Here is a 17208-nt window from a genome sequence, read left to right on the forward strand (position 1 = left end):
TTTGAACAGTAGTAGGAAACCTGTGGTATAGTGTATAAGACACCTAATTAAAAAGCAAGCCTTCTTGAGTAATGGATTGTTAATACTAATATACCTATAGAAATATTTATCATGTGGTCATACAGAGACATTCTCCAGCAATAAAAGCGAGTCATTGTGACATTTAAATGACACATTGGAATTTAAACTGTTTTATTACTGGCATAGTAAAGATTTGGAACAAAAAAACATGTGTGTGTGTGTGTGTGTGTGTGTGTGTGTGTGTGTGTGTGTGTGTGTGTGTGTGTGTGTGTGTGTGTGTGTGTGTGTGTGTCACGCGCGCACACGTTTGCGTGTATCAAAACTCTGGTAGTATTTTGCAAGACTAATGTTGGTTAAGAGTGCTGGTCCTCAAAGTAAAAATCTTTGACAAGGTAAAGGAGTTTTGTTGCTTAAAAGAAGAAGGGGATATTGGCTCTGAAAGTAAATCATCTGACTGTGTATAGGTGGGTTCCTGGCCATTTAATGTAGCAAATGAAAACTGTGTATAAACCTGGTGAAACTGATTTACTGAAAATGAGAGGTAAAAGAGGTAATAAGGAAAACAGAACAGATTCTTGTATTCTTATACTTAATTGTGCTACTCTTCAGCCTATCCTCTTTTCTTCTCTTTACTATGGTGCTATCTTTCATCCTGCCATGACTCAATAATGTCTCTTAAAATATCTCCAACTCTGTCCCATCCAGCTATCCATGCTTCCTCTTTATACTCTCCATACATTGCATCAAACTTATTTAATATTGCTCTTCAATTTTATTCCAAATATAGACTAATTAATTCACTTCAACTCAAACCAAAACAAAATTAAGTGCAAGAATCCTCTCCAAAAAAACAAGTATTCCTAATTCCCCAATACACTAAAATCCTCCTACGAGGAGATATACACCCTAATCCTGCCTGCATCTATCTCAATGAACACAAAGATAAGTTTCTCCCACAGAATGTTTTCACCCAACAACAGCCAATCCTCAACCATGGTGATTTGGTTTTTTGCTGCAATAAATGTTAGAAGCATAAAAAATAAAACTGCTAAACTACATGCCTGGATTACCCAACATAAGCCTGATGTTCTCACTGTAAATAAAACTTGTCTTAAACCCAGCGTAAACAACTCTGAAGTTATACCTGCTAGTTATAATATCATCTGTAATGACTGTATAAAGAGGAAAGGTGGTGGTATTGCTTTAATATTTCCCAACAACTACCACATTCCCCCTTACAACAAACCAATACCAAATTCAGTTCAGCAGAACTTATTATTGCTTTTCTCAAAATAAACAATTACAAATAAATATGTATTACCGTCATTTACATCCCTCCTGATGACAATATAGCAATACTGGAAGATATCCTACACTGGATAGCTATAACATTTCCACAAGAAAAAATACTACTAGGTAAAGTGAATGTCAATTGGCTGGATATAAACTCTAACTCTCCTACATCTAGCATGAAATTATATGGTTTCACATAACTAATTAATAGCTCCACACATTATAGAAAGACATCAAATTCTCTATTGGACTGAATCCTAATATCAGACCCTAGCAAATACTCCACCACAGGTACAATGTCAGGCTTTCTCAGTGATCATCTCCCAATCTATATGACTAGACATCTCACACCTCCAGTTAAACAGCATATTTATAAAATAACACACAACCTTTCCAAGTTTAACCCAGAAATGGTCATTACTACAATATCATCTATTAACTGGAACTTCCTAAAAATCCTCCCTTTCTATGATAATTTAAATGAATTCGATACAACTTTTCTAAATATCCTAAATAGTCTTGCACATCCTAGAAAGAAGAGAATAAAAACAAATAATGCAATTTGGCTGTCCAAAAAGAGTAGAATGGTAATGCAAGACAGAGAAAAAGCATGGAAAAAAGGCAAAAATATAAAACGCCACAATATCTTAAGAACTTCAGAATGCTTTGCAATCATGCTAAAAAGCAAATAAATTAAGACAAAACTATACTATAATAACTTTCAGAATAATACTAAATACAACCCTAAAAAATTCTGAACATCCATTAAAGAGATCTTACACCCCGGCCAAAAAATCCATCCAAACCCCTCTCCCGATAAATCACAACTCAAAACTGCAATGCACTTAACTCTTATTTTACAGATAGTATAGCATCTCTGCCAGCATCTCTTACCCAGGATACCTCAACATCTAATCACATCCCTGCCCAACAGTCACATATCACCACATCCTCTTTCACCTTCAAACATGTGCCCACATCTTATATAAAATTACTCTTAAACAAACTTAAATTATGTCCTTCTTCAGCTGATGATCTTCCAAGTGATTACCTAAAAATAGCAGCCAATAGCATTGCCTGTCCTATCTCAATCCTTATAAACAGGTCATTCCAGGAATCCCACATTCCCTCTCTCTCTCTGGAAAAAGTCACATATTATGCATCTGCACAAGGGGAAATTCAAGAGACTTTAGACCTAAATCAGTCTTATCTTCCCTCTCCAAAATACTTGAAATGTATTCAAAAACAATTGCTAGACTATCTAATGCAGGAAAAACTACTAACCCCTACACAACATGGCTTTTGTCCTTCCCATAATACTAGCACTCATTTCTAACCTACTCAGATAATGTCAATAAAACAAGCGATAACAGAAAACTAGTCTCTTCATTATTTCTAGACTTGTCTAAAGCCTTCAACACAGTTTGTCACAGCAAATTCCTACTACAAATATCCTCACTAGGTCTCTTTCAGCCTACCCTTCTGTGGTTCAAAAACTACCGTCCAATAGGTGTCAATCATTAAAATGGCACTCCACACTATCTCCTTACCTCCCAGTCACCACCGGTGTACCACAAGGCTCTATCGTTGGTCCCCCCTCTTTAACATTTTCAACAATGCTCTCTATACATCCACAGAACAGGCCATCCTAATACAATATGCAGATGATTGCCCTCTCATCTGCACATCTGACAAAATAGTACACCTCCAAACAATTACTCAGGAAACTTTAACAGCCACTGATACGTGGCTTCATAGCTCACAACTCATGCTCGACCCAAAAAAGGCCAAACTACTACTTTTTCCCCACATCCCTCTCTCATAAAAAAATAAATAAAAATTTAAAGTCCTTTCTCTAGATAATACAACCATTGAAGTCACCTCTCATAGCAAATTATTAGGGATAATAATGGATAATAATCTTGCATTCGACCTGTATATTTAAAATTGCATAAGAAAAACTCTTCTAAAACTAGGGATGTTTTCATGGAAGGTGAACATATATCACCAAAATCTTTCTCACTGATGCAACTAAAACTACACCTGCCACTATTTATCTTCTCTCACACTTCTTTATAACACTCCCATCCTCACTAATCTCCAGGCTTCAAAAAAATTCAAGCTTGAATGATGCTATAACAAAGTTGCAAAATTTGTAGCCAATACCCCTTTCAGAACCCACCATTCGTATGCAGCCGGCCTTAGGCATAGGCCAACTAAGTGGCCACCTAGGGTACTGCTCTAACAGGGACACTTTTCCAGTATTTGTTTGTTTGTTTGTTTTTTTTTTTGTAGTAAAGAAATGGTTTCTTTAAATTATGTTAAATGAATACAGGAAAAAAGTGAAGCATAAGACAAACTGTGAGAAAAAGGAAGCAAAAAGTAGTCTGGAGAGTATAGGGAGACCAGGATTGGGGTATCAGGTGGTGTGAGAGACACTGTGGAGCCCTTCTGCCTAGGGCACCAGTTGAGCAAAGGCTGTCCCTGATTGTATAGCTTTAAAAAGCCTAAATTAGTTAGAACTGCCTCTTCAACTAACATATACACAGCTCCTTACCACCTATAAAATTATCCAGCATCCATCTGCCTGTCCAGCATTGAAAAATATTCTACACAACCATGTTCCCAGTTGGTCATTGCAATCCAGTGACCAAAAACTCCTTTCTGTCTACAAACCTAGCAAATCTTCTAGGCATTGTCTGTACTCATACAAGCACGCTAAGGCCTGGAACACCTTATCTGTATCCATCAGGCCAATACCCTCCCTCCCATCTTTCAAGACCTCTCTAAAAGACTTCCTAGCCAAAGTCTATCTCTGTTCTTGCTCAGAACCAGGATAAACTACATCCCTAAATTTGAACAAGTACCTTATTATTCCTTATAACTCCTTAGTCTCCCTTTTTTCACTTACTTCCTTACTTCTATCAAATTCTCTTCCCTGACTTTCTCTCTAAATATACCATAAGCCTGTTTTTCCCTGACTTCATATTGTAATTCCTGTTTGTATTAGCCTAACATACCTTTAATTTCTCTACAAACTGTCTAAAATTTGTCTAAATACTAAATAATTGTCATGTAACTTGTATCAATTCTTAACTAATGTTTTATATTATGTCTAATTTGTTATAATTGTTTAAGCTGCAGATGTTTTTGTTTTATTTTTGAAGTTTGCAAAATTATTGTGCTTAAAATGTTTTGTAATAATTTGTTGCTTTTCTCATTGGGCCTCCACTGACAATGGGCTTCTACCCAGGTGGACTTTTCTGGAAATCAAATGTTAATAAATAATAAAAAAAAAACAATACCTGTGCTACTTTCATAGAAGGTGAACATATGTCAACCTCTGCTGAGGTGTAGCAACATGGGTACACAAATGAAAGTGATTTTAGCCAATTAAGACTAGTTACAGACTATGATGTAGTACTGCAGAATGAGAATGATTTCCATCAGGTTGTTTCTGATAGGCAGTAGCAAATGGATGTTATGTAAGTCAAGTACTGTAACCATTGTAAAGTGAAGCCTTAGCTGAAAATGACGCCATGAGTTCTAAAGATTCTAAGAGACCTGAAACGGATAATGCTGAAGAGCTGACACTTGTTTAAGTGTTCAGTTAGGAAAAGTACAGTTCTGTAAGTTGAACTTAGCATAATAGCCAATGTTCAAGTAATTACTGCTGCAGTAGTTGGTTATATCCTGACAAGGATATAGTTGCCAGCCAGCTTCCAAAGCTTTCAGGCACCTTTTGGTATGTACCTCACATGACATCTACAACAACTGGAAAGGCTGCAGAAATACCTCACAAAGAGGATTACCGGCCACAAACAGATGCCCTACGCAGACTGTTTCAAAAAACTCCAGCTTTAATCCGTCAGATATCACCTACTCAGAGGCAATCTCTGCCTAACATGCAAAACTATGTCAAACCCAGAGCTGTTGGACATGCTCCACTTAAAGAAATCCCATTCCTCCTGAGCTACATGCTCCAGGGACCTAAACCTTGTCACCACAATAAACAGAAAATGCTGGAGGGATAGATTCCTGTCCCAGGGACTTCCCATACTCTGGAACAAACTACCTATCTATATCAAACAAAGCTCCTCATTAGCACTCTTCAAGAAAAATCTTGATGATTGGATGGGAGATAGGAAATTCACCCCGGGGATCATTTCTGTGGCTCTGCTTGACAGGGGCACAGGAAAATAATTTTCTTGGGTGGCAAAAGCCAGGGTACCTTTTTGGGTAGGCTTATTGACCCTAGGGCCAATAGCTAGTACCTACCTATGAACCTTTCATACACCTAAACTGTCAAGCAGCTTGAGCTGACTAAAAGGCAAGTTTGGGTGCAAAACCTTTAGAGCTTTCCTGCCAGCAGAGAGAGGGATGGAAGCTGAACCCTGAAAGAACAAGGCTAGGAATAACAAAAAATAAATGTCCACACCTTGGCATAAAAAACACACACAAAAAAAACAAGGGGGATGGAGGGAAGGAGTAGCTACTGCAGCAGTGATCATTTGAACATCTACTGTTAGAGTAAGTTCAACTTATACAATTCATAGGTTCATAGGTGTGTACCAGGCTAATGGCCCTGGAGCCTTTACCAGCCTAGCCCATAGGATTACCCTGGCATTGTGCTACCGACCTTAGTTCCCAGTGCCTCTGTCGAGTAAAGCCACTGGAGTGATCCCTGGGGTGAAGTTTCTATTTCCCATCAACTCATCAAGATTTCTCTTGAAGAGGGCAGTGAGGTGCTCTGCTTGAAATGTGTGGGAAGTCTATTCCATAGCATGGGCAGTCCCCTGGGTTATGAACCTGTCCCCCCAGCATTTTCTGTTGATTGTGGTAATGAGGTTGAAGTCTCCGGAGTGTGTGATGTGGAGGGATTGGGATTTCTTAAGATGTAGCATTTCTAACAGAGTTGGGTCAGTCATGGCTTTGTAAGTCAAGCAGAAATCGCTGCTAAGTAGGTGATATGAGACAGAGAAAGTAGGTGATATGAGACAGAGAATAGTTGGAGTTTTTTGAGTCCGTCTATATAGGACAAATGTTTAAGGCCTAGGATCCTCGTTGTGATTGACTTTTGTGGCCTCTCCAGTTGTTGCAGGTCTTTAGTGAGGTACATGCCAAATGGGGCATTATACTTAATGATTGGCCTAATGAGGAAAGAGTACAGGGAGACAATGACCTCTTTCTTCCTGGATGCAAAATCCTTAGTAATGAGTTGTGCCACATAAAAGGACTTTCTGACCAGAGTGGCAATGTGGTGGTCAAAAGAGAGGTTGCTGTCAACCTGTGTTCACAGATCTCTTATAACGCCTTCTGTGTTCAGTGGAATACAATCGATGTGGTAATTCATGAGAACTGGGTTTTTTCCAAAGGGGATGAAATCACATTTTTTGGCATTGAGCTTAAGGCCATGGTTCTGACACCAGTCGTTGGTCTCAGTGAGGCCTTTCTGTAGAATGTCGACATCATTCGGGGAGTTCATAATAGCTTCCAACTTGCAATTGTCTGCGATCTTTGTCAGCCAGAGTCCCTTTGTGTTGGCCTGGACTTCAGAGAAGTAGATAGCAAACAGGAGACGACCCAGGACCAAACCCTGTGGGACTCCACTTGTGACTGGTCAGCAGTCTAACTTGGACTTAGCTACTTTCACACTGTGGGTTCTACCTGTGAGCCAGTTTGCAACCCACTTAGTGATTTAGGGGTTGATGCCTAGCTTAGTGAGTTTTTTCTATGATTCCAGAGTGAGAAATGGTATCAAAGGCCTTGGCCAGATCAAGGTAGGTTGTATGAACCACCTTCCCTTCATCCACACTCTGGTGACTGACTTAAAGAAGTTGACCAAGTTGAGCAGGCATGATCTACCCTTCACAAAACCAAACTGTGTGGGATCCAGAGTTTGGAGATTTCCCATATCCTTGTTTATTAGGTCCATGATGATGCATTCCATAGCTTTGCAATTGTACTATGTTCATCATTTTGATCACTGCAGCAGTAGCCTTAGTTGTATGGGTAGATTACCATAGCTAACTGTATTTAGGAGGTGCTAGGAAAAGGGTCCAGGAGCACCTGGAGAATGGTCCTAGAAAAGCATGATCTAGATCTAGAGAAGGAATAAATGTATGTAAAGAGGATCAATTAGCAGCTTCTAGAATAATTTAGAATCCATCCCTTTCCAAAAAATCACAGAAGCAGACAAGGTCCTTGTAGAGTGGGCCTTGACCCTGCCTGAAATGGATTTATCATGGTGAGTATAAGAAAGGATAATATCCTTGGACAACCATTTGAAAATAGTCTGTTTTGACACCAGTTGTCTCTTTTTCTTACCTTCACAAGAAATGAATAATTGAGCCAATGATCTAAAAGATTTAGTTATGTCAAAATAGTAATTGAGTTGTCTGTGGACATCCAAAGTATGCAGTATCCTTTCTCATTCATTCTTACGTTCAGGAAAGAAAACAGGGAGATGGATAGTTTGACTAAAAGTAAACTTGGATGCCTTTTTAGGCATAAAAGAAGGATTAGTTCTCAAAGAAACCCCATCCTTGTGGAAAATGAAGAAGGGTTGACTCACTATAAGAGCTTGCAACTCAGATGCCCTTCTTACAGAGGTCAGAGAAATCAGTAAAACTGTTTTTCATGTTAAGAGCCTCAAGTCAGCCAGAATAGCTGGTTCAAATGGAGCAAGTATTAGTTTCTCTAACATAAAATTAAGATCTTAGGAAAGGGCCACTGGTTTACTTGGAAGCCTCTTATACAGAACCCCTTCCAAGAACATTTTGACATGGACCTGCCTTGAAAAAGGAGAATCCATGGGTAGACATGCTGAAATGGCTTTTAAATGAGTCTTGATAGAGGAATAAGAAAGGCCATAGGATAGGTAATCACACAAATATTGTAAAACCAGAGAACAACCAGCATTGAATGGGTGCTGCTTAAGTTGACAGCACTAACTAGAAAACCTCTTCCATGTGCTAACATATAATGTTCTAGTATCAGGCCTTTTTTTTTTTTTCTTAAATTTTTTTTTTATTTTTCAGATACATTTGAATGAATTCCATAGTATTTTACATAACATCTTAAATAACTATGTACACTGTTTACATTAGCCTGACACTATAACAGATCTTAATGTATACAGTTACTTTATAAGTATGTCCAATCTATTATAAGAGTGTCTGATCAATTTATTGTATAGTGTCAATCAACTATAAGACTTTTCCACAAGGGTTGTTGATAAATGGCTTTGGATAAATTCTTAGTTCTTCAATTTTAATTTGCAATAATGCTGTGGTTTTCAGTAGGCTGTAGAAGTCTTCCAAAGTTGGTATTGTGTTTGTATTCCATCTTCTTGTTAAACACTTCCTTGAAATTGCAAGTATAGTCCATACTAAATACATGTTTGACCTATTAAAATGAGGACCTTCGTTCACATTTAATAATACAAGAGCTTTAGTTAAATAAAATGATTCATTAAATAAAGCTTGTAGAAAGTTATTAATGCCATTCCAAAATGGCTTAATTTTAACACAATCAAAAAAAGTGCAGTTCCAATCTGCATTGTGTACTTGCTCACATCTCCAACATATTCCTTTTATGGAAGAACTAATTTTATTGATTCTGTCTGGGGTTAAGAATGTTCTTGCAAGCATTTCCAATTAAAAACTTTCCAGTATTGTGTAAAGGATGTATATTTTATCAATAATAAGATATTTGTTTTAATATCTTCAGTTAACTGTATTGAGTGTTGTTTTGTTATATATTTCCAATATGAGGTTTTGGGTCTTGTTTTATAGTTTATCAATATTTTGTAAAATTCTGAAATACTGTTTCCCATGTCAAAGTCATTATATATGTTTTCATATATGTATTTTGTAAATGTAGCTATTTCTTTAAATGAAGAATAGTTAATTATTCTACGTAAATCTTGCGAATATGACAGAATACTCTGTAAAGTTAGCCAGTCCTGTTATTGAATTTTGTATGCTGTTTTTATTACTTGCATATCTAAAATTTTTAGTTCTTTGATACATTGGAGCCAACAAACAAATCCTTTCTGTTCCAGGAATTAATAATTTCTCTATATACTTTATGTGGAAAGTTCTTTGTGACTATAAATGGTGTTAAATATCAAGCCAGGTTTTTAAATATATATTTGCATTAATAGTATTTTCTAAATGAGTCAATGTAATAATTAATAATATGAGTTTTTGTGGGTTTAGTTATGTTATATTGCATACTAATACATATGTGCCATGGCAAATTGTTATCTGTTATTTGAAATTTTGTTGTACATCAAATTCATTTATTGATATTACAGTTAGTAATTCTTTCCAATTTGCAGAGTAATTTGAACTTATCCATCTGAGATTGTTTTAGATATTGATGCTTTTATATATGTTTCTATATCAGGAAAGTTTAATCCTCCCTGTTTCCATGGTCTGATATGATGTATTAAAACTATTCTGTTTCTTTTGGGAAACCATAGAAATTTTATTAGGCATGAATTTATTTCTTCAAGTATATTCCTTTCTGGTGACAGTTGTATTGCCAAGGCTATATATAAGTTATTGGGATGTAAAACCATTTTTATTAACTGTAGTCTATCTTCAAATGTTAATGTTATTTCATTCCATTTTTCCAAAGAGATTGTAATTGTATTGATGATATTATTGTAGTTTTTTGAGACTAATTCATTATTATCCTTGCATAACTCAATTCCTAGATATTTTAAGGTAGATTCTTGTTTCCCTATGATGTGATCCCCCTTAGTCTGCAGTTCTTTTTTATTTCAAAATAAAAATTTTGATTTTGATTTATTGAAATGGAGTCCTGACGTCATGTGAAATTTGTCAATTAATATATCGAATTCTTCTAATGTCTCTTTTGTATTATATAATGTTAGTAATATGTCATCAGCAAATAGCATTACTTTAGAATTGTATTGTTCATAAACATACCTTTGATTTTTATATTGTTACGATTTGAATCTTCCAATATTTCAATAGCCAGAGCAAATAGAATCAGTGACATGGGGCATCCTTGTTTAGTGCCTTTTGTTATATGTATAGATTCAGAGGTAAAAAAAGTAACTTCACATATGCTAAATTATTTGTATATATATTATTTAGGAGATGAACAAAGGATGCAGGAAATTCAAATAGCATTAGGATTTTGAATAAATAGTCCCAACTTAGGGAATCAAAGGCTTTCTCTATGTCTAAGCCAATTATGAGTGTTTATTTTCTTTATTAACATAATCTATAAGATAAATTATCCTTTTAATATTGTCATGTGTGTCTATGATATATAAATCCAGTTTGATCATTGTTTATAGTTTTGGATAGTGGTATTTTCATTCTGTTAGTTACTATTGTCATAAATATCGTATAGTCATTATTTAATAATGATATAGGTCTATATGAGGTACAGAGGTTTGTGGATTTGTTTTCCTTTAGGATTGGCATGATTAAGGAATATCTCCAAGAGAGTGGTATTAAAGCTTGTGACTGAATTTCTAATAGAGTTTTATGGAAGAGGGATAGTATCTTTGAAGGAAAACGTATATATATTTCCATAATTATGCCATCTATACATGGATCTTTATTGGTTTTTAGCCTCTTTTTTTATCTGTAATTTCTTTGAGGATATGGGTCCTTGCAGATCTAGTTTTAATTTTCCTGGTATTTTCTGTATTAGAACCTTTTTCATCTAGATTTAATTGATCGATATGTATATTTTCTTTTTGGAAATGTTCCATATAGTGATTTCTATAGGCATCAAGAATGTCACCTGTATCTGAGACATTTTTCCCTTTCTTTTCATAGAAGATACTTCTAATGTTATTAGCTTTTGATCGTATTTTAATTCTTGTGGATAAATTATGGAGAAGTGGCCAAGGTATTAATTTTTTGTTTTTATAAGTTAAACTGATTTTATGTGTTAGAATTTCATTGTATTTATTGTTTAATACTTTTACTTTCTTTTTCATCTCCAAATGATTTTGATTTTTTTCAGCTATTACTGAAAAAAATTGGATTGTAGATCTAGTAATTCAGAATCCCATTCTCTGATTTTTTTTATACCAAGTTAGGGTTTTACCATATATGTAAGCTTTTAATGAGTCACATATCATTATTTTATTTATCTCTGTGGTGTAATTAATATCTAAGAAGAACTGTAATTCAGATAATAACCAGGGTTTGAACTCTTTAATTTTAGTTATATGTGCTAAAATTCTGGAGTTAAAGATTAATGATTTGTACCCATTTTGAAGTTTTGGTATCAATGAATTGTGGTCTGAAAAGGGGCAGGGAGTGATTGAGAAATTAATGATTTTAGAGTGTAAGTCATGAGCAGCAAATATTTTATCTGTTCTAGTTTGGGTACCAAATCTGTGATCTTGATGGGAAAACATCAAAGATTTATCTTCTTTAAATTTGAAAGTATCTACAAGATGAAATGATTCTACCCACGTGTTTAAACCTTTTGATACAGCAGATGTACGCAGCGGTCTTTTATTTGTAGTTTCAGAAATATCAGATATATAGTTAAAATCTCCTCATAATATTAAGTTCCCTTTATAATTACTGGAAATGAAATCCAAGTGTTTTTTTAACAATTCCTTTTCCAATACTTGGGAACTAGTGTAGATTGGCTAGGGTCCATATTCTGTTATTATATTTAACTATTACTAATGCCATAAGGCCTTCTTTATCTTCATACTTGTAAATGATTTCTGGGTTAATCACATTTGTTTTCCATAAAATTGTTACCCCTTTCATCTTTGTTTTATAAGTGGATTGCACCAATATCACAAATTCCTTAGGATTCCATTTGTCATTGTCATTTGTTTTGAAATGAGTTTCGTGAATGAAGACAATTTGAGCTTTAAATATTTCAGTAGATTTGATCTCTTGCTAGGATTGTTTAAGCCACTGGTATTTAAAGAAAATAAAGTTAAATCCATCTTAGGTTATTTAAACTATGCATTTTTTGTTTTATTCATAGGTTCATAGGTAGGTACTAGGCTATCGCTACCCAAGAAAATTATTTTCCTGTACCCCTGTCAAGCAGAGCCACAGAGGTGATCCCTAGGGTGAATTTCCTGTTTCCCATCCAATCATCAAGATTTTTCTTGAAGAGTGCTAATGAGGAGCTTTGTTTGATATAGATAGGTAGTTTGTTAAAGAGTATGGGAATTCTCTGGGACAGGAATCTATACCTCCAGAATGTCCTGTTTATTGTGGTGAAAAGGTTTAGGTCCCTAGAGTGTGTAGTTCAGAGAGATTGGAATTTCTTTAAGTGGAGCATGTCCAGTAGCTTTGTAGGTTAGGCAGAGATCGCTTCTGAGTAGGCGATATGTGACAGAGCAAAGCTGGAGTTTTTTGAGATGGTCAGCGTAGGGCATCTGTTTGAGGCCAGCAATCATCTTTGTCAGGTATTTCTGCAGCCTTTCCAGTTGTTGTAGATGTCTTGTGAGGTACATACCAAAAGGGGCATTGTACTCTATAAAAGGTCTAATGAGTGACGAGTAGAGAGATACAATGACCTCTTTTTTCCAGGATGATAAACTTTGCGTGATGAGGTGTGCCACATAGAAGGATTTCCTGACTACTGTGGCGATGTGATAATCAAAGGAGAGACTACTGTCCACCTGTATCCCAAGGTCTCTTATCACACTTTCAGCGTTATGTAGACTACCACCTAGGTGGTAGCTCATGGGTATAGAGTTTTTATCAAAGAGGATGACAATGCATTTTTTAGCATTGAGCTTGAGGCCATGGCTTTGACACCGTACATCTGTCTCAGTGAGGCCGTTTTGTAGGATGTCCACATCGTTAGGAGTTTCAATCATGGCTCCTCATTTGCAGTCATCTGTGAACTTCATTATCCAAAGACCTTTTGTGTTAGCCTGTATGTCAGAAAAGTAGATACCAAACAGGAGATGACCCAGGACTGAACCCTGTGGTACTCCACTTGTCACTGGTCTGAAGTCAGATTTGGAGTCTACTACTTTCACAGTGTGGGTTCTGTCAGTGAGCCAGTTGGCAACCCATCTTATGACATAAGGATTTATACCTAGTTTAGTGAGTTTATCTATAATTCCAGAGTGGGGGATGGTGTCAAAAGCCTTGGCGAGATCTAGATAGGCTGTGTGAACCACCTTACCCTCATCAACAGCTTTGGTGACTGCTTCAAAGAAGTCAATCAGGTTTAGGAGACATGATCTGCCTTTTACAAACCTAAACTCGGTGGTGTCCAGAGTTTGGAGATTACCAATGTCTTGGTTTATAAGTTCCATAATGATACATTCCATGGCCTTGCAGACCAAGCTCATTAGGCTAATGGGGCAGTAGTTCCCGGGGTCCGTGGTGGGTCCTCCTTTGTGGAGTGGGATAACTGTCGCTGTGTGCCATTCAGTGGGAACAAAGCCTGAGGTGAGGCTATGATTGAACATGGTGCTTAGGTTCATGTAGAACGCAGCCGGGCGTGTTGTCAGGTCCCATGGATTGTGTGTTCTTGGCTTTGGAGAGTGTGGTTTTTACCCATGCAGCCATGATTGCAGGAACTTTGCATTCCTCTGGTAAAGAGATAGGCCCTTTAGGGGGCAAGGGGGGTAAAGTTGGCACTGAACCTATCTGCCAGGATGTTGGCAATATCAGTTGGGTCTGTATATTTTGTGCCATTCTGCTGTAACTCAGAGCAGATCTGAGTGTTGCCATTGAGATTCTTGACCTAGCTATAGATTGCTTTGTTGTTGTCTTTAGAATCTGTGGTGATTTTGTTTTCATAACTAGCTTTGGAGGATTTTATGAGGGATCTCAGCTTCTTACTGAGGCTGACCAGGGAGTTCTTCCAGTCATGGGATTTTACTCTTTTTTGCAACAGTTTTTATCTTCTGTTGTAGAGTTTGCTTATGGCAGGGGACCACCAGATTGGCTTCCTTTTTTGGAGGATAGCATCTTGGTTCTGTTAGGGATAGCACAATCCATGCAGTCATGTAAGTGCTTATAAAGTGCATTTGTGTGGGATTCAGCAGTCATACCTCTATTGTCTACCTGCATGGGTGTCGTGAAGTTTGCTTTGGAGAAATTGTTATGGTGGTTTCCCTAATTGGGGGTGGGAGTGGGATGTGGATGACTAGGCTGATTAGCTTGTGGTCGGATCTGACCAACAATGAATTGACCTCTCGTGTGGAACACCGCTGGTATATGTTGGTAATGACCAGGTCTACGATATTGCAGCCCCTGATGGGGGTGTGGATAAGTTGATCCAATGTGTTGGAATTTATGAATTCCAGAAAACATTGAGCAAAAAAGTTGGTACATGAGTAGTTTTCCCAGTTAATGGTGGGGTAGCTGAAATCACCCATTATTAGGGTGTTGGGCTGTACCCTAATATCTTCCAGTGTATCAAGAAGTCAGGAGTGAGAATCCTGGGGCATGGTGGGGGATCTGTCTCAAGCTACAATTTGGATTGCAGGCTTGCCCAGAGTTAGCTGCACTTGGAAAATCTCGGATGCATTATGCTGAGCAACTAGCCTGGAGGTGTGGATATCCTTAATGAATATGGACACGCCTCCACCTTTAGTGTTTTGGTCCAGGTTAGGTGGCAGAAAGATGTGGTATGAATTATAGCCTGGTAAATGCAGGAGTGCTGTCTGGAGCCTTGAACCAGGTCTCTGTCACTGCACAGATGTCAATGTTCTCCATTTTAAGGAGTGCATCAAGTGAATGCATTTTAAGGTTTAGACTTCTAGCCTTGAGTTGCATTACCTTCAGATTTTGCTTGCTTGTACCTGTTAAGGTGGTGAATTTGTCATTTGAACATTGCCTAAAAAAGGCACTATAGGGGTGGCAAGAGCCTTAGCCAGTTCCGGAATCCCAAGGGTGACAGGTGCTGGCCATCTCTGGCAAAGCATCGTGGTCTGTCGATCATGTCATCACAGATACTGGATCCCATTAGAATGACACCAGAAGCTTAGCTAATTGTTGAAGTCAATCATTTTGTCCTTGTACTGTGGTATCATTCTGGGCGATGGCAGGATGCTACTCAGGGCTAGGGTCATACCTGCCTGGGCTACAAGATCAGAGAGCTCCTCCATGTCTCTTTTCTTGTAGTCCAGGGAGGTACATCTCAGGTCATTCACACCAACATGGACAATGACCGAGTCATATTTGTACTTGTTGTGGAGTGACCTGAGTGCGTGCGTTATGTTGTGGATCCTGGCACCCGACAGGCAGCTGACAGTAACTTTCTCCTTGTTTAGCCTGGTGAGTGGAACATCAGTGTGCCTGACTATAGAGTCACCTGTGACTACTAAACATTTTCCTCTGATAACTATAAAGTATATGTTTGAGCTTTTAAAGGAAATTATCAGTTTTATACTTTGAGTGTTTACCAACAAAGTAATGTTTTGGTCAGGCATACTAAAAATGTTTTCGTGAAACAAATTTAACTTAATAAATGTTAACAAAACTAAGATCCACATTATCCATGGAATGAAAATCATTCCTAATCTGATGGATAAACCTTAAGTCCATCATATTATCACTCATACCTTGACAATCCAGGACATCTGAGCTTCATAAATTGAATTATCATCTGGAGAATATTTGTAATAGGAATAAGCAATATTTATATTATTTTGAACAGATATAGTACTATTGTAGATTAGACAGAATGCTAATACAATATAAATGTCTACTTATTGTATAAGCAATTAATATTTACATGAAAGATAGATGACAAGCATTCAATCATAGTAAAGTAGGATGTATTATATATAAAACCTCAGTAAAAGATTATAGCACACAGTTATTTAACATATTCACCCTTATTGATGAAGTCTTCCAAAACTTGCTTATTATAAATAGATGGTAATAATATTTATACCTAATGTTTGTAATACAGTGTATTTTTCAGGATATATCAGAAGTTATATTTCGTTTGCCACTATTTAAGTAATCACTTTGTTTGCCACTAACTTACTTAAAGCATCAAGTTTGTTTTATGTGAACATTGATAAAAGTTAGTGCATTTTAATTATCAGTGCATCCCTCATCCCTCCATTTCCTACACATAAGGATTTTTATATCTGGCTTTTCTTATTATAAAATGAGTGAAATTATAGGTTAAAAACAACAAATTCACTTATTGTGATTAATGATTACAAGTTCCTTTTCCATATTCATAAATTGCCATTTTATGGCATATACTGAAAGTTTTTAGATTTAAATGGTAACATTCTATTTTATATAGTCAGCAAAGGCTAAATTGAGTGATTATTGTCAATTTAATACTATTTGTTCAAAATGTGATTGCTACATTTTTTGACATTCCTAGTTCAGGCTTTTATTATTTCCCTTGAACAACTTTGTCAATTTGTTGTCATGTATAAAACATTAGTTACCTTGGTAACAGCTTAAGTATTATGTATGGTCAAGATGGGTTACAAAACCGCAATTCAAGTTAAAGCAATTATATGACTTGTTATGCACATTTACTTATATGAGAAAATGATCATACTTCCCCTTGATGTTCAATATAGTGTATGTCATTTATGACAAGTTAAGACAGTAGTGTTATTATACACAAGCCCATGTTATTAAATCCTGTCTTTAATATTGAAATTCAGCAGACTGCTTCATTTTATATGACATATTTGATGTCGAGATTTACTAAAATCAAACATTGCATAACTATTGTGTGTGTGTTTTTTTTGCTGTTACTTAGTTATTTGAAAGACCACAAGCTGTAATGCTTATTCTTATTATTAGCTCCTTCCAAGCACGTTTATGCTGTCCATAGACTTTAAATTATGAGACCCTTCTAGTTTTTTATTTGTTATAAGTATATTTCCATCCTTACATACACACATATCAGTACTTC

The sequence above is a fragment of the Protopterus annectens genome, chromosome 2.part2, assembly GCF_019279795.1.
Source record: "Protopterus annectens isolate FY-2018-M chromosome 2.part2, PAN1.0, whole genome shotgun sequence".
In the NCBI taxonomy this organism is placed as follows: Eukaryota; Metazoa; Chordata; order Ceratodontiformes; family Protopteridae; genus Protopterus; species Protopterus annectens.